This window comes from Trichechus manatus, unplaced genomic scaffold (assembly GCF_000243295.1).
Source record: "Trichechus manatus latirostris isolate Lorelei unplaced genomic scaffold, TriManLat1.0 scaffold00036, whole genome shotgun sequence".
NCBI classification, from domain to species: Eukaryota; Metazoa; Chordata; class Mammalia; order Sirenia; family Trichechidae; genus Trichechus; species Trichechus manatus.
This window is the reverse complement of record NW_004443972.1, coordinates 18,267,718-18,286,531: the sequence shown is the minus strand read 5'-3', so window position 1 is coordinate 18,286,531 and position 18,814 is coordinate 18,267,718. Positions and strand designations below refer to the sequence as shown.

At 37.5% G+C, this 18,814-nt stretch overlaps 1 protein-coding gene across 2 annotated transcripts in view; it reads left to right on the top strand.

The window, feature by feature from the left end:
• The window catches only part of KCNH7 (potassium voltage-gated channel subfamily H member 7), a 532,073-nt gene that overhangs the window by 405,527 nt on the left and 107,732 nt on the right, over positions 1-18,814 (top strand). The window lies entirely within an intron of this gene.

Below are 18,814 nucleotides of genomic sequence, written 5' to 3'. Positions count from 1 at the left end.
ATTACATCGAAATACCAACCCAAGCAGTAGCCAGCTTTTGCTTACAATGCACTTACTGTTGGGAATGCATGACCTTAAAAATTGTGTCAAGTAAACAGTCCTTGTACGAACAATTTACTAAGTATATTTGCTGAGCAAAACTTTTATTTATTTATTTTTTTAGTTTCTCATACAAAACTTTATACACACACTGCTATGTGACCTTAAGTGCAACTAGGGCCCATACTGTGACAGCACACTCTTCCTTTCCAACCCAGATTTCCCGTGTCCATTCAACCAGCTCCTGTCCCTTTCTGCCTTCTCATCTTGCCTCCTGACAGGAGCTGCCCATTTAGACTCTTGTATCTACTTGAGCTAAGAAGCACACTCTTCGCAATATCATTTTATGTCTTATAGTCCCATCTAATCTTTGTCTGAAGAGTTGGCTTCAGGAATGGTTTTAGTTTTGGGCTAACAGAGATTCCGGGGGCCATGTCTTCCAGGGTACCTCCAGTCTCAGTCAGACCATTAAGTCTGGTCTTTTTACGAGAATCTGAGTTCTGCAACTCACTTTTCTCCTGCTGCGTCAGGTACTTTCTGTTGTGTTCCCTGTTAGGGTGTCATTGGTGGTACCATCTAGTTCTTCTGGTCTCAGACTGATGCAGTCTGTGGTTTATGTAGCCCTTTTGTCTCCTGGGCTAATATTTTGCTTGTGTCTTTGGAGTTCTTCATTCTCCTTTTGCTTAGCAAAACTTTTCATAAAGCATCCACAATGTGAAGGTAAACTTGACCTCAATCTCTATTCAAAATATTGAAGATTTTGAATTAGTAAGTTTTTCTGTAATTGTAATCAGTTCAAACAACACTATAGTACCATTTATAAATAACCTTTTATGTGTGATCTGAAACAGCTATTTAAAGGCCATGAATCAGTTGTAAACAGACCTGAGAAGCCTATGTTTATTTAAGATAAAACAATATACATGCCATACAGAGATCATCCCTAGTGTATATTTTAACATTTAGGGTAGCCAAGGTGCTTTCTTCTCTTAGCATTTCACTTTTCTTAACTTATCCTTAGTAAATAAGTCTAACTAGTGGTAAATGAATAAGCTACTGTCGTTCATGTTGTTTTGACAGCTTTGAATTCTACTTGCAATTGTTTCTACCTAGAAACTTCTATTATTTATAGATAGTAGCCGTCATGTGGTTGTATAGAAAGAAAAGATTTCATATGTTGCACAAAAAACAGGTTGCAAAGATTAGAGACAGGGTCCAGCAAGTAGTGTGAGTAAAGTGGGTATGGTAGCACATCAAGGAGTAGTGGGGACTGTGATAAAATATAGAGTGCAGGCCCCCTCTAACGCAGATGACTTCCATTCAGCTACAATCAATTTTGGCTAGGCAGGAATGCTTGACCAATGTTTCCAAATCTTTCAATTACAAAAAAGAATCTGGAGATCCAGAATTTAAGATACTCTTGATTTCTAAAAGTTGGCAAACTAACTCGAAGAATGTCTTTGAACTCTGCTTAGGCCAAGCAAAACACACCTTCCCACCTGTGGGCAGCCAAGTGTGATCTCTGCAGTTTTCATGAGGTTGGTCCACCACAGGCGCCACCCTGTTCTGCCACGTTCAACAAGTCCACTGTGCCAAAGAAGGGTGATGCACACATGGATCAGAAGTAGTATATGCTCTGGGGGTTCTCTGAGCGTAGCAGGAAAGGAAACGTGTACAAATAGGCATAACACAATATACGTTAATAAAGAATACAGGAACACAGCTTAGGAAGAAAGTAATTATGCTTTGTGGGGAGAAATTTCAGAGGAAAAAAGAGAAAGAATGAAACATTTAAGCTGGGTCTAGGAAGTTATTTATCAAACTGGATTTTAGGTGATATTCAAGGAGTTCTGGTGGCACAAATGATTAAGCACACGGCTGCTAACCAAGAGGTTGGTGGTTCAAATCCACCCAGCTGCTCTGAGGGAGAAAGATCTGATCGTCGGCTTCTGTAAAGATTACAGCCAAGAAAACCTTTTGGGGCAGTTCTGCTCTCCCACATGGGATCGCCATGAGTCAGAATTGACTCGATAACACCCAACAGCAACAGATGATATTTAACAGCATAACTCGGAGTCACACGGACTGTGTTTTAATTTGGCTAAGTCATTTACTATGTGTCATGGAGACAAATGGTATTTATTGTGTAACATTGAGGCAAGTTTTAGGGATGAAAAACTTCTTTCTCAGAGTTTATATAAGAAGTGTACATATTATGGAAAGTGCTCATCACAGTGCTGAGTACATAACAGTGCCAGCCATTGCTGTTAGTTTGTTAATATTCTTGTATGACTCCCTCCTGCTCTCCCCTCCATTTCTTGAGGATTTGTTTATCCCTGCATCCCCAGGGCATAGTAGAACACCTGGCAGAGAGTTAAGTTCATCAACTGTTTGCTAAATGAATGAATGAGAAGTTGCCCAAGTAGACACAGAAAGGGGTGGGAAGTCTAAGTAGAGTAAACAGCATGAACGAAGTTATGTAGGCGCAAAAACCCACGTGTCTTCTGAGAGCAAGTGGTTTCTTGGACCAGCGAGAGGTACAACTGAAAAGGAGCTTTTTATAGTGGAGAGCTCCTGGAATTTTCCCCTCTAGGTGGTGCTTCCCTACCTTTTTCACATAGGTGCCTTGGAATTTGAGTAAAATGCAACAGCTGCCATAAGGAAAGCATCATTCTTTCAAAGTCTCATGCTTTGTCTTTAAAATCCCTATGATTCAGTCCCCTAATATACAATATTGTTTTAATATTTTAAAAATGTTTGAAACTACTTACCACTGAGTAAAACTGAGACCCACAAAAAGGCCCCATGGTTTTCCTATACCTTCTCACCACCACCCCCAAATTGAGTAGTCCCCCCACTCCTCCAGAGTGTCCCGGTTAGAAAGGAATGATGCAGGCGAAAGACTTTTTTAAGGTGGTGGAAGATTAGAATTGGGCACATGTTTCATTAAAGATCATTGTGTTTACAGCGTGATTGGAGTTGTTTCTGGAGGCAGGTAAACACTTTAGGGCTTATATTCTGGGCCAGAAATGATGAGGGACTGGATAAAGCCTGAGACTGGAAAGAAGAGAGTCAGCAGGAAAGCTCTGTCTTCTTTTTAGTGCCTCCTTTAGCTCTCAGTAGCAGAACTACAAGTGTCCAAGGTGGAAATCAAATACTGAGAAATTCCGCCTCCAGACACATCCTTTGGAACTTTCTTTTAAGCACTTGATAACAGGACTATCTTGTATCTCTTTTCTCATTTAGTGTTTGTGAAGTTTCCTAATTTTAGCTATCTCTGGAATTCCCATATTCAAAACATGCAGCTTGTCCTCTAGTCATGAAAAATAACTTGGTAATAACCTAAAATGTTTACATGTCTTCATTATAGTCTTTCTGTTAGGCCTGATTCTCCTTCTCAGGGAATTCTGAATGTATTTGCTGTAGGCAGCCAGCAGTGTTTTCTTAATCTAATGTTCTTATTTATTTTACTCCCTTAATAGATTTCTATGGTAATGTTGTCTTCAAAAGAAGTCAAGGTTTTGTTCATAGATCATTCAACAGTAAATTTTAAACACTCCTCAGAGCACAAGCAATAAAGCAGACATCAGGAGAAGAAGTCATAAAAGAAAACAGTCTCTGCCCATGTCCTCCCTCATCGTTTTGATCTTACCTCTATTTCACATTGGATTTGAATTAGCCAGTTACTCATTTGTCTCCCTAGCCAGAGTGAGCTTTTTCAGAGTAGGGACTATGTTGTTATTCATTCATTCATTCACTCATATATTTGTTTATTCATTCAACAAACATTTATTGAAAGTTACTATGTACTGTGCTACCTACCTTCCTTCCCATTGCCATCAAATCAGTTCCGACTCATGGCAACCCCATATGTTTCAAAGTAGGACTGCACTTCATAAGGTTTTCAATGGCTGTAATCTCATGGAAGTAGATCACCAGGCCTTTCTTCTGTGATGCTGCTGGGTGGATTCAAACCACCAACTTTTCAGTTAGTAGCCAAGAGCGAATGTACTGTGCTAGGTTCTGTGAATTCAGAATTAAAAGGCAAACTGTCCTCCCTCAAGAAGTAAGGAAGACAGACAAGTACAATACATAGACTTTTCAATGAAGTGTGGAGTATTACACTATTATACTACAGGGAAACACAGAGTTCAGAGGGTGCCATGGTCAAAAACCTTTCCCACATTGGGAGCTTGGGGTGGTGGTTATGAAGCTCGAGAAGTTTCCCAGATGGGGAATAAAAATCTGGAATGGGGCACACTTGGGGAACTGTAATACCAAAGAATAACTGAAGCATGAAGTGTTTGTATCACTAGTGCCCAGCACAATACATGGCACATATTAGGAATTTTAAAAGGTTCTGAAAAGAACAACTGAAGGCATTGAGGGGAATTAAGCAAGAGTAAAGTTGCAGGTCAAAAATCCCCACAGCAAATGCCTGCCTACTAAATTCTTGCCTTAGGCAAAATTCTAGTTCTTGCTGCTATTTTTGGTTTCAGAAACCCCTTATGTTTGCTGGTTTTATAGCTCAAGATTCTGGAATGCGTCAGCTCTTTTTGCCTTATTCCATATGACCTTCTCTATTCATTTGGAAGAAATAGAAATAGAAAATAACTCTTATAAGACGTTTGTTTTGTTTTAATTATAATCCAGCTAGTCCAGGCTGATAGGCAGTAGTTATCACCTAGGGGAGGAGAGGGCTTGGCTGGCCCTTTCTACCAAATTTTAGTGGAGTGGAGGAGACACAATGAGTTAGAAGAAAAGTTGGCCAGAGAACAAAAAACTGCTTTTACCATGCCATTGCAATTCTCAGTTGAAGATCATATTCTTGGCTACATCTGCCCCCTTTTAAATAAAAATAAACCAAACTGTTTGCACGGGTGTATACTGGGGCAACAAAATGTATCATTTGTTCTCATGTTCTGCTTTTACAAGCTTTGTATGTGATCGTTCTCCATGGATATGCATAAAAGCATCAAAAGAATTTTAAAAGATGGCATTGTGGATTCCAAATCTCTATTGGTTAGTCAAAGCAGCCCTGGCAGTGCAGTAGTTAAAACTATCGACTGCTAACGGAAAGGTCAGTGGTTCAAAACCACAGGAAAAAGATGTGGCAGTTTGCTTCCCTAGAGATTTACAGCCTTGGAAACCCTATGGGGTCACTATGAGTTGGAATAGGCTCGACAGCAGCCGGTAGTGGGTATTGGTTAGTCACATGAGACTTGTGTGTGCAAGAACTCAACCACCATAAGGAAAAATGAAAGAGAGAAGGAAACTTTTATTGGGTCACATAACTGAAAAGTGGAGGGGCAGATCTACTTTGGGGCATGGCTGCACTCGTTTGAACAACTGATCACTCTCCCTCTCTCAGCCTTGAGTTCTTCTGTATTGACTTCACTCTACACCTTATGGGAGACTCTCAAGTCTTACATTTGCTCAGAGTTGGTGATCTGAGGAAAAAGGCCTTCTCTCTTCCAGTGTCCATATCCTTCCCAGAGAAAGAGAACTTTGATTGGCCAACTTGGGTCCTGTGCTCATCCTTGTGGTAGAGGAAGTGTGGCTTCTTGACTGCCAACCACTCTGAAAAAAAATGGAATTGGCAAGGGGAGGATCTAAGGAAGAACAAAACAGAGATATCTGTTGCAAAGGAGAAGACAGAAATTCAGACTAGTAGCATCATTCACACACACATTTTCTTAATACTTATTGCATATGCACTTGAGACACAGAAGCATAAAATTCAGTATCACTCCTCATGGGGCTTATAGCCTTCTTGGAGAAATACTGTATAATGATATATAACAAAAGCACTTACAAGTGCTAATGTAATAAATGCTACAAGATTATATTATAAAACTAAAAAGTTTACGTTCTCTTTAGACTCAATACTGGCCAAATTATGACCAAATAGTTCTACAAGTTGGCCTTTATTGCTTAAAAGGAATATTTGGTGAATTTAATGGAAACTCACATGTGGATAATCAGAAAATAAGACATATACCAAAAAAAAAAAAAATCAAACCCGTTGCTCTATAGGGTCTAACTCATTGCGACCCTATAGGACAGAGTGGAATTACCCCCTAGAGTTTCCAAGGGGAACTTGGTAGATTCGAACTGTCAATCTTTTGGTTAGCAGCCGTAGCACTTAAGCACCATGCCACCAAGGTTTCCATATAAAGGGGCCTAAATGAAAAAGGAGATTTTAGTCTGGAGAACTGAAGATTGAAAAGAGATTTATACTAGCCCACCTGTATAGTTTTCATGTAGCTTCACTAAGAAGAGTACTCAAAGAAATCAGTTTTAAGCGTAATCACAAAGAGACTTAGGTCACAAATAAGAAAGAAATTTCTAAAGGTGTAAAGGACTTAAAACCAAAATAGATTCCCATTATTTGGGATCCATTTAAGTATGTTATTAGCATGAAAATAGAATTGTGGTAAATTTAATAATAGCTGACATTGATTGAACTGTTATTATGTTCAGGCTCTGTGCTAAGGGGTTTAAAGGCTTATCAATATTAATCCACATAATAGGTCTATGAGTTGCTACTATTATTATCATCCCCATTTCATAGGAAAGTAATCAGATTTAGAGAGTGGAAGCAACTTGCAAAGGTCACAGAGTATATGGTGGAAGTAGCCTTCAAGTCAAGGTTATCTGACTCCAATGATAAAGCTTTTAATCTCTAAAGGAGTCCCTCTCTGTGATTCTGATCTGTGTTCTCTTATTTGTTACCCAAATCTCCTCTGAAATTAGTGCACCATTTGGACATACCTGTAACATTTGGCATATTATCATAATCTGAATATTCAGTAGTAACGAATCAAAGAAGTAAGGCTATAGTAATAGGGAAGAGAGTGTGGCAGATTTTCTCCAAAACTCCTCGAACTCTTCAAAAGCCTTACCAAAACCATCTGTAACAGAGGAGTTTCATCTCTAGCATCATCTCCTGTTTCATCCCCCATCTTTTATTAATTTTATATTAGGATAGAAGGAAATGTCCTTTAATTTTTTGCTGGTGGTGTACAACTCTGTTGTAGGAAAAGCAAAATTACACTATTATTGACATAAGGATGATCTCTATTATTATGACTTTTTACTTTCCACTGAACTTGTCCATTGTAAATATGCTCACTATCTCTTCGTTGTGATTCAGTATCTCTAAATTTATACCTACTTATGATAGTAATCCAAAACAAGTATTCAGAAGTCAAGGCTTTTTTAGAAATGGAGATACATATTATTTATTTTATGTTATTAGTTAATGTTTAAAATTGTTTATCATCTTGGCCTTAATAGTACACAATTTCTTAACACTTTCTTTAGTTTCCTCAAATTGAATAAATTTAGTGCTAAACTTTCTTCAATGATAGTATTTAAAAACAAAATCTTTCAGACACACCTACACATTAAAAGTGGTTTATATATAGCAATACTTTTCAATAATAATGCAATAGGTTAAAACTGCATGGTTTAAAATCAAGAAAGGTATGTGCCAGGCTTGTGTCCTTTCACCATACTTATTCAGTCTGTATGCTGAGCAAATGATAGAGAAACTGGACTATATGAAGAAGAATGTGGCATCAGGATTGGTGGAAGACTCATTAACAACCTGCGATATGCAGATAATACAACCTTGCTTGCTGAAAGTGAAGAGGACTTGAAGCACTTACCGATGAAGATCAAAGACCACACACAGCCTTCAATATGGATTACACCTCAACATAAAGAAAACAAAAATCCTCACAACTGGACCAAGAAGCAGCATCATGATAAATGGAGAAAAGATTGATGTTGTCAAGGATTTCATTTTACTTGGCTCCACAATCAACGCCCATGTAAGCGGCAGTCAGGAAAACAAACGACATTTGCATTCAGCAAATCTGCTGCAAAAGACCTTTTTAAAAATCTTAAAAAGCAAAGATGTCAGTTTGAGGACTAAGGTGCACCTGACCCAAGCCATTATATTTTCAGTCACCTTATATGCATGTGGAAGCTGGACAACGAATAAGGAAGACCGAAGAATAACTGATGCCTTTCAATTATGGTGTTGGTGAAGAATATTGAATATACCATGGACTGACAGAAGAGAGAACATATCTGTCTTGGAAAAAATACAGCCAGAGTGCTTTTTGGAAGCGAGGATGGCGGGACTTCATCTCATGTACTTTGGACATGTTATCAGGAGAGACCAGTTCCTGGAGAAGGACATCATATTAGGTAAAGGAGAGCATCAGGGAAAAAGAAGAAGACCCTCAACGAGATGGATTGACACAGTGGCTGCAACAATGGGCTCAAGCATAACAATGATTGTGAGGATGGTGGAGGAGTGGGCAGTGTTTTGTTCTGTTGTGTATAGGGTCCTTATCACTAGCAATGAACTCGATGGCACCTAGCAACAAGATTAAAAATCACAGTTAGTCAAAAGTCATTTTTGTAAAGCCTCATTGATTCTTTACCCTTAAAATTACAAAAACCAAAATTCACAATACCATGTGATCAAGATGTTTTCCTAAGCTGCATTTCTTGCCTCAACTAATTTAAATATCATGCAAACTTCAACAAAGATCATCTTGGACTGCCAGAAATAGTGATTATCACAAAATTCTAAATTCAATTAGAAATGTAAATCCAGGAGTTTAAAATTGCCACTGAACATTTCCAATTTAATATGACATTAGTTTTGCATCCATTCGCTTGTTATTTATAGAATACCATAAAACTTGGTTCAACAAAACAGAAATTCCCATCCAATGTTTTCTCCATATTCTGGGTTTAGGCTGTAGGCTATGTCTACATGCAAGTTGAAATGAAGAACAATATAGGGACACTATAAGTAGGAATAAAGCACATTCATTTGAAAAAGCAAGATAGTTATGGAATCAGTATTTGTAAGTCTTATTAATGTAAATCAAAGTGCTGTGTACAATACTTGATACAAAGGTGTATCAGCTAAGTCCTCACCTGCAAGGGCCTTTAATAGAATACAGAGCTTTGAGGTCCTAGATTATGTTTTCTAGTTTTCTCTTGGCAGATGAGTTTATCTACCACTTAGTCAATGCTGAGGTAAAGATAAAAAGTAACTATAGATGTTTAAGTAACAACTGACTTCTGCAAAATAAGAGTACCATTACTTTGAAAAGGGAACAATAACAAAAAATGTAAAATAATATTCCATTTTTCCTGAATACTGTATGTACACAACAACAAATGCATATCAGTACTGATAATTACTTATTGACATATATTCGAAATTAAAACTTCCTTTCAGTTTAAAACACCTTAATTAGCTAAAAAATTTTACTTCTTTATACCCTAGACAGCGAAGGCATACATATCCATATGAAACCCTAGTGGCCACTGACTAAAAGACATAGCTTGTAGGGGAAATACTTTCGTTGAACTGGTTTTAAAAAGCACCTGTTTGGTTTTGTAAATTCATCATATATTTTAAAATAAAGAGAGGATAAAAAAACATTGCTTCCTTTAAAACTTCTTTCAACCAAAGAAATCAGGTTGAAAGTAGATGTTTAAAGTAAAGAGATAAAATACAAGTGGTCAAAAGAGACAGGTAAAAATAATTTAGCTTAGAATACATAGCAATAGCCTGGTTGCTATGGTAACTCAGACACCCTAAGATTGTGAATATCGGTTACCAAGCTGGCTTAGTTTTTCTCCCCCAGTTAGTGTGAGCCTTGTGTTAAACTCAGACTCAGGGACAGAAAGGAAGCAGTGAAGAAAGAGCTACTTTGCTCATTTGCCCTTGTAGCCTAGGGCCTAGAGGTTGGGGCAAGCATGTAGTTCAAGGTGTGTTGCCAATGAGGGCAGGCAGAAGTAGTTAGTTTTTCTTGTTTCATGGGTTGAGAATTAGGCAAAGAATTTGTAACATACATGGAAATTCCAGAGTAGAAGACATGGAATTTGCCCAAGTAGCACAAGGCCTTGTAATGTGTGCTGTGAACTATTTCTTGATTTAGGAAGTGAGTTCAACTGTGGACTCTTATTTAGAAGGAAAACCCAGCTAACACAGTAAAAAGTAAAACAAAATAAAATAAAGGTTCCATCGGTTATCTGGGTGGTGGGATTGTGGGCAATATATTTTTCCCCTCTAGCTATGTATATTTTTCCCCCAGCTATATATCCTCTCGAAGCTACTTCTTTGTATTTTACAAACCACATTTATAATGGAAAGTACATAATAGATCATAAACCCTTAAAAACTGTATTGCTTCCAAAAAGTTCATTAAAAAGTAGTTAATCCACAACATGATAAATATAAGTAAAGTCTAAAAAGAGAAAAAAAAATTCTACTAACCATGATTCACATATACTGATTGACATGTTTGATTATAGTAGGCCAGTAATGATTATACATAATCATAAATGCGTAAGAATCTTCGTTGTAAATTTTATTTAATAGCAACACCCTATTCTTGTCACATGAACTTACTCAGTCTTTATAATTCTTATATGAGTAGCATAATTATCTCCTTATAATAAAAAAAAATCAAAGAAAAAAGTTGCTAATACCTATAAAATTTTAAAATTCAATGGAACCTTAGTTATCATCTTCAGCAAGGATTCTCATAATTTCTTGATTATTGGAATAATCTGGAGTACTTGTAAAATTCTTTCTCTCTCTTTAATTCCCTCTCCTGGAAATTCAGTAAATCTCATTGGGGCCTGAGGATTCTGAATTTTTAATAATCTCCACCCCAGCTACAACCCTACTGCCACATTTTTAAGATGAGGCAAACTTGGGAAACATGGATGTTGCCCAATCCCTTCCTTTTGAAGTTGAAAAACGTGTCTTTTCTTTTTATTAATTAACAAAACTAACTTGTAATGAAAACATCACAAGAATACATAACTGAACCAGTTAAATCATTAAATCTATAGAAATACATTTACAATAACAAAGAAATATGAAAGTCAGATCTACACCAGATTTTAAGAAATTCATATTAGAGAAGCAGTTTACTTTCAGTGGGATGCTACTGAGTAGGGGGTAAATGGGCCGGCTTACTGCCACACTGAATTACTGTATAAACCCTCTAAGCAACAATCTCCGTTTAAGAGAGTTTGTCTAAGCCAGAATGCTCTAAAGTGTCTTCCTCAGAAACACTGGTGTCACAAGGTTTTCCTAAGAGAAAAGTTCTCTTAGTCAAATTGTATCCCCCATCTCAGAGATTAACATGGAAAATTATCACATTCAAGGTTCTGAGAGGTTCTGAATTAAATAAATCTATAAAACTTTGCTTTAACCAGCATTTCTCAAACATTTTTGATGACAGAACCTATTTTTGCCTGTTTGTTTATATGTAACACCTATTGATATCCTGAGGAATTCATATTTGTTGAGGGGGAGTCTCCAGGAAATACCAGCCTAAAGAAAATGTTTTTCCACTGGTAGCTGTGAGGATTGTATGATCAACTTAACCATAAATATGTTAGAAATTTTAAAACTTTTTTAAGAGAAGGTTAGGGTAGGTATGGAATAAAAATGGGGGAGGTGGAGGAAGGAGCACAATAGGAAATACATTTCGTTTCTCCCCTTAGGTTTGTTTTCCAATCATGTACCAAATATAGAACTCAGCTTGAAGGTGTTGAAGAAAATAACATCTATATTTCCTTTTCTGTTTTAAATATATCTGTTACAAGCACACCTGCATTTTGAAGCCTACTCCTTTAGAATCACTTAGGTAGAAAGAGAAAAAAAAAAATGTGGATGCAGGATAATGAAAGAACTAAATTTAAAAAGTCTCATTTTCTCTTCTGGAAGGACTGTAGTTAAAGCTGAGCTGCTGCATTTTAGTGGCCATCAGGTGAAGAATGGAGAACCCTCTTTTTCTGTCCCTTTTTCCAATAGTCTGAGTTTGGTGGTACTAAAGATTCCACTTTAATGGCAGGTACAGAGGTGGCTTATGGTGTGAGGAGAACCAGGCCACATAGCCACTCTGTTTTCCATACTTCCTTGGCTCCTCTACTTCCTGTTGGTCTTGCAGTTCTTCTTTTCTGTGGCAGAAAATACTGGGAAAAAAGGTCTGCAGCCAGGTCTTTTTCCTTATTGTACCTGTTGATCACATCTGAAGGGAAGAGTCAAGGTCACAAATTCCCATGTCGTTATCAGGAACACAGTCTTAATTTTCAGTTCATGGAAACAAAGTTCCATGAGATTGAATGAATGGAGTCACAAGAAAAAAAAAAATCAAACCAATAGAAAGAAATACTATAGTGCTATTTCTTGGTTGACTGGCAGCTGTCAGTTAAGCTGTACAATCCTGTCTCAGAGTGATAAGCTGTCATCTGTAAATTATGCCCACAGCTATATACATTATTCATGGATTTGTACTGGAAAATAGTGATTTCAGGCTCCTAAATTTTCCTACCTGCAGGCATCTGAATTACTTCCAAAATTAACTACTATGTTACCTTTCATGCCCTCTCATTTTTTCCACCAGCATCGGATCCTACCAACCCCCTTTGTGTTTCCAGTGAAAAAAGACTTCTCCTTTCCCATTCCTGTATTTCCTTCCATAGAAATTAATGAGGAAAACCTGATAATAGAACTCTTTTCTTTAATTCTAGTAAATGAGTAGCTTTAACTGTGTGAGGTTTCAGTATAAAGTTAACTGGGAAAAAAAAGGTATCCTCTAAAGGAAAAGTCTTCTGTCTACTCTACACAATCTACTGTATTTTTACACAAGTAACACATGCCTTCTACGTTTGGTTGCCAGCTGCACCTGCCCCCCTCCCCGCCATGGTATTTTCGTAAGTGCAGTATGCTCACTTATTTTACAGCAACATGTAATAAAAAACATTGGCACAACAGTGCTTATGAAAATACCTGGGGGGGGTGGCAAACAAACCTAAAAGGCACATGTTATTTGCATAAAAATATGGTAATTACTTGAAAGTAAGTTAAAACTAAGGCATAAACTTACTGGATATTCAAAAGAGACAGATTATTATCATATTTATATATTTTAGATATCTATAATAAATTAAAATTGTCTCTCAGCTTAGGCTTCTGATTAGTTATTTTAAGATTTTGAATATGTTTCTTACACAGATTCCTCCAAGTTTGTATTTTGGGAAGCCAATCCACTCCTTTATCATTACTAAGGTTTTGTTGTTATTGTGTGCTGTTGAGTTGATCTTCAGCTTCTAGTGACCCCATATGATATAGTAGAACTTCCCCATAGGGTTTTCTAGGCTGTAAACTTTATAGGAGCAGATAGCCAAGTCTTTCTCCCTCAGAGCCTCTGGGTGGGTTTGAACCATTAATCTTTTGGTTAGCAGCTAAGCACTTAACAATTTCACCGCCAGGGCCCCTCATCCCTAACATAGATGGGGAAAATATCCCTGTGTAGGGAAACTGACGAAATGTTGCCTTGGGGGTAGTTTTGTTCCATCTTGAATCTTCAAAACTTTTTTGTTGTTGTTGTTAAATCCCGGGAAAAACAACAGACACACAGATTCCTCGGTTCATATTTTATTGCCATGCAATAATCTTCTCTGGCATATCAAACTGCTGTCAAACTGCCAAGAAAATAATTATTGCACATCGTATGGATAGATTAGCGTTCAACCTGACAGTTGCGGGTCTCTCTCATTTCTTTGCCATGTTATTGCTTTATCAATTTTGTGGAAAATTTCCTTTTCAAAATATGAAACAGTCTTAATGCAGTTGTTCCAATGGTTTTTAAACTTGTGCACCTCAGATTGCTCAGTGCCAACAGGAGGATGGGGCCCAAAGAGATGGAGCATTGGGGCCTTCACACCACCCCAGATTCAGCCAGACTAGTTTCATTCTAAGTGGCTTTATATATGGGCTTTCCCTCAAGAATTTATGTGTGTATGGGTGTGTGTGTGTTACCTAATAATTAACTGTGAATTAAGTGAATTATCCAGAGTATTACAAATTGTTAACTATGCACCCAAAACTGGAACCTGGCACTCTTGTTCTGAAACAGAGCCATTTAAATTCCGGTATTGTCTCTTTTCCATCTAGACTGGCACAGTCCCAGAATTCCATCAGCCTCCTAGCCCTACTCCTCCTAGTCCCAACCCTCTTCTGTACAAGATAAATAGCTCAAAGAGTATAGAGTCACTGGAAAATGTGACTTTCCATAACTATTTTTAAAACAAAGTAGCCATACAGGCTACTTTTCTAAAGATTAACATCCTACTATCCGCCTCAAGAATAGGACAGAAAATTAACCTTGTGGGAAAGCTAACTTTTTTTTAACACAGTCACTAAAATTTAGATTGTTATTACTCATTTGTTCTGAGAATATTCTCAGAAAGAAAGTCTGATGTGGCTTTTGTGCCAACAGGTTCAAATGTAGAATTGATAGTAATTGTCAAGAAGAGACACGTTATTCAAGAACATAAAAAAGGCAACAAAGAAAACTGAACTTCTGTTCCTTATGGAATTATTTTTATCACTGAAAAACAGAATTCCTAAATGTTGCCAAGAATGGTAACTCCACACTGTAGAATACCTCTTTTAGCCTATGTGAAATTGAAATCCACATCCGAAGACCAGATACAAAACAGAGCAATACATACCTCACAGATGGGAGAAAAGAGCCTGAAACTTGATTTAGCTAGCATGACTACTTGTCAACAGCATCATGAAGAGGTTATAATGTAAAATTTTGAAATTATTGGCTTTAGATAAGATTTGTTAAATATAGCCTATGGATTTAAGTTAATACACATGCCTCTGTTCCCTACCTATATGGAAAATTAAATTAGCTGTTTGAAGATGTATGTAATTCAGGAATGAAATTTGAGAACTTGTTACAATCAGAAATACACTTTGTGATTTGCACTGCATTCTACTTTTATTTCCGCAGCTTCTTGTTGTTGTTGTCGTCGTTAGGGGCTATCGAATCGGTTCTGACTCATAGTGACTCTGTGTACAACAGAATGAAACACTGCCTGGTCCTGTGCCATCCTCACAATTGTTGTTGTGCTTGAACCCATTGTTGCAGCCACTAACTGTGTCAATCCATCTCTTTGAGGGTCTTCCTCTTTTTCGCTGACCCTCTACTTTACCAAGCATGATGTCCTTCTCCAGGGACTGGTCCCTCTTGATAACATGTCCAAAGTATGTGAGATTAGTCTCACCATCCTTGCTACTAAGGAGCATTCTAGCTGTACTTCTTCCAAGACAGATTTGTTTGCTCTTTTGACATTACATAGAATATTCAATATTCTTCGCCAACACCATAATTCAAAGGTGTCAATTCTTCTTCCGTCCTTCTTATTCATTTTCCAGCTTTCGCATGCATTTCCATAGCTTATGAAGAGTTAATTATTTATTAATAGGAATTCTTCTACAACCTCAGTCTTTGAGAATAAACCCAGAACACAATTATTGATGCATAACAGTTCCAGGAATTTCTGTTACAACAGGTGAAAAAACTAACCTGAAAATAGCTGGGATATAATAATATTCTCTTAGCACTTAACATTCAGTTTGTGTTTCAGAAAACATCAAGGATAGACTTTGAAGTCTGTAGAGGAACATTTGTTTTGGTATATTTATCCAGCAGAGGAAGGAAAGATTCCTGATTAATCTATAAATGTTAGGAGAACCTGCTTCTGCAACGTTTTCTATTTCCCAAGATTGTGTAGCTGTAGATAACCAATATCATTCTCTTCTCTTGCTTTGGCTTAATGCTTAACCTGAGTGACCTGCTGCACACCTTGATTCTAGTTCAACCAGTAAGCTTAATATAACAGTTTAAAAGTATGGGCATTGTTTGAAACAGTTATTCCCAGCTCTGTCTTGGAGAGAAAACCTTTTTTATTTTAATAGATTAATTCCTTTGTTGCGCTATCACCTACAAAAACTCACTTCTAATATAAAGTGAGTTTTGGAATCCACTCTTCTCATCTTCCTGGAAAATACACATACACTCACAAACTACAGAAAACATTTGGGTATGTCCTCAGCTCGAGGCACACTTTCCTCTATGCCAAGCTTTCCCCATCACACATGTTCCCACTCCTCACTTGTCTGTTTGGGGTACAGTTTCCTTTAAGCTCTCTTTGTTGTGCTCACTACTACTAGACCTGGACATTTGCTTGCAGTGATCCCTAGACTGCCTATGTTGCTCTCTGCTTCTCAGTATGTCAAATCCTGACTATTTCTGTGATCCAAATCATCTCCAGGTAGATTTGTCAGCCTTCCCAGCTTGCACTGACCCCTCCTGTCCTTGAACTCTAAGGACACTTAGTCTATTTTTACACAATTAAACAATTCATTTCCATGCAGCTTTGTATCACTTGGTAAATGGATATGGATGGATGGATAGAGTTAGATAGGTAGATAAATAGATAGACAGGAGATAGATAATGTGTGTGCGTGTGTGTGTGTGTGTGAGTGTGTGTACGTGTATAGTTATTTTCTTTTATCATCCCAACTATGCTAGGAAAGACAGGATCATGACATCTTTTTAAATTATGCCCCAAATCACCTAGCACAGTACTCATTCACTAATTGATAATTAGTATAAATAACTTGCTAATTTCAGATAGTACATTCTTGGCACTCAGAAGAGAAAGTTCTAATTCTGATAATACTTCTTTGATAAGAGAGAATGAGGGTATCATATATCTGTTCATTAAACATTTATTGAGTTCCCACTATGTGCCAGACCATTTGATTGGTACTACAGATGCTAGGTCAAACAAGGCACATGAAAGTTAATTCTACTTCCTGTGTTATATACTTCCGTCCTTGCCTTCTCCTTTTTACCAGTGAGAAAAGGGGAGGAGAATGGATGAGAAGACACTGTGTTGGATAGAACAGCCTGGATAAGACCAACCTGGGCTGAACCGTAGGAAGTTGAGACTCTGTGATTATATATGTTTCCACTGGGAAGACAGGAGAATGTCGCTTGGATTTAAATTCCAGTTCCCACCATTTAATACCACAATGGCCTTGGTTACATTATTTGATCCTCTTTTGTCTTGGATCACTAATTTGTAAAATAGGGACAATATTCTTTTTGTAGGCACTCAGTTAAGTGTCAGGACAGGGACAAAACAACAAATTATTCACTCATTATTCAGGTGTTTATGGAGTGCCTATTCTGAACAGTCACTGTGTTAGAAACCCTAGCTGTGGTGGTGATACAGTCCCTGCTATCTAATCTAGTGGCAAAGATAAAATGATTAGCAGAACGTATAACAAATTGCGGTAGGCATTATACCATAAAAGAAGGGGTCATCTATGAGAAGGGACACCTAGCCCAGTCGGGAAGAGTCAGCAGTTATGTCTACATTGAAACATAAAGGAAGCAAGAAGGTAGTTTGTTAGCCAGGGAGAGACATGGGCAGTAGGGGTGTAAGGTAAACACAGGTATTAGCACGGACCGAGTAAATAGCAGAGGCAAAGTGCAGAGGGCAGATATGAGAAGAGTAGTGTTTTGGTCATGAGAAAGCTTCCATTGCTGAACCACTCTCCTATTTCTTCCCTCTTCTTCCGTGGCCCCATTGCACCTAGTAACTTCTTGCACTGTAAGGTAGACCATTCAACCAGGTTTCAATTCCACTGCAAAATGTTTCTTCCAAATCATTGATGACTATTTATCTGACTGTCCAAATGTTCTAAAGTAATACGAAAAATTACAAAGAGTTTTTTTTTTAAATAAATCCCCTCACTTCTTCCCAACCTAATAAAAATCCGTGTTTCCTGAATGCTAATTTGATTAGAGTATTTCATATTAAAAGCTGCATGAAAACTGAGAGTTTCATTCTCACTGGGATATATTTGCATTTTGAAGGAGACGCTCATTAACTCAGATGAATCTTTTATTGATGGAAACATGGGGGAGGGAAGTGAAGTGATGGCAGAGGAAAGAAAATATATTTTTAAGTAGCAGGCCTTCTTGTTCTATTTGCATCCTCCCAAATTCTCTGCCACTCCATCTGCATCAGGTACCACTCAACCCCATTGCCATCATTATCTTCCCCTTTTTCACCATCAGAAGGAGTTAGGGACTTGGTAAGACAGACATCTCCTGAAGAAAGAGCATTAGTTGTGATTCAAAATAATGAAGCATAAATTTATGAATGTGGTGGGCTTCCTATATTTAGACTGAACCACTTACATGGTAGTAATTGGTCAAAAACTAAGAAAAATGCATACACCGCAGGAATCTATTTAAAATAGAAAGATTTCAATAAACCTTAGCTTAAACAAACAAAAAGAGTTTTTATATTAACTAATCTTAACTCCATGTTCTGTGGCCTAAGCTAATTCCTGCCCTCAGCTAGAGATTTTCTTTCCTCTCTTAAGGTCTTGAAATAGCTTCATTAAACCCTTGAGAAATTATGGTCTCCTTGGCAAAATCATTTTTCACAGAATATCAGGTTACATTTGCAATACCTTCAAATAAAATCTAAGATGACATTGTCATGAAGTAGAAATGAAAATAAATTCCTCTATCTTGAGAATCAGCCTGCACTTATTTCAATTCTAAGAAAGACTAAAAGTCAGGGATTAATGAAACTAAAAAGGGCATCAGGAGGGACTCTAAGCAAGGCCTCTCCAAAGACTTCTCCAAGTAGGCAAAAATATTATTTTCTTTAACTCTTGAGACCACATTCCACGCTATATTTTCAGTCTCCATGCAAATAGGAAAAATCTTCACAACATGCACGCACCTGCACACACACAGACACAAACACACGAGTCCTTAATGTTGTGTCTTGAGTTGAATTCTGCTGCCTCTATTTTTTGGAAAGATCATTT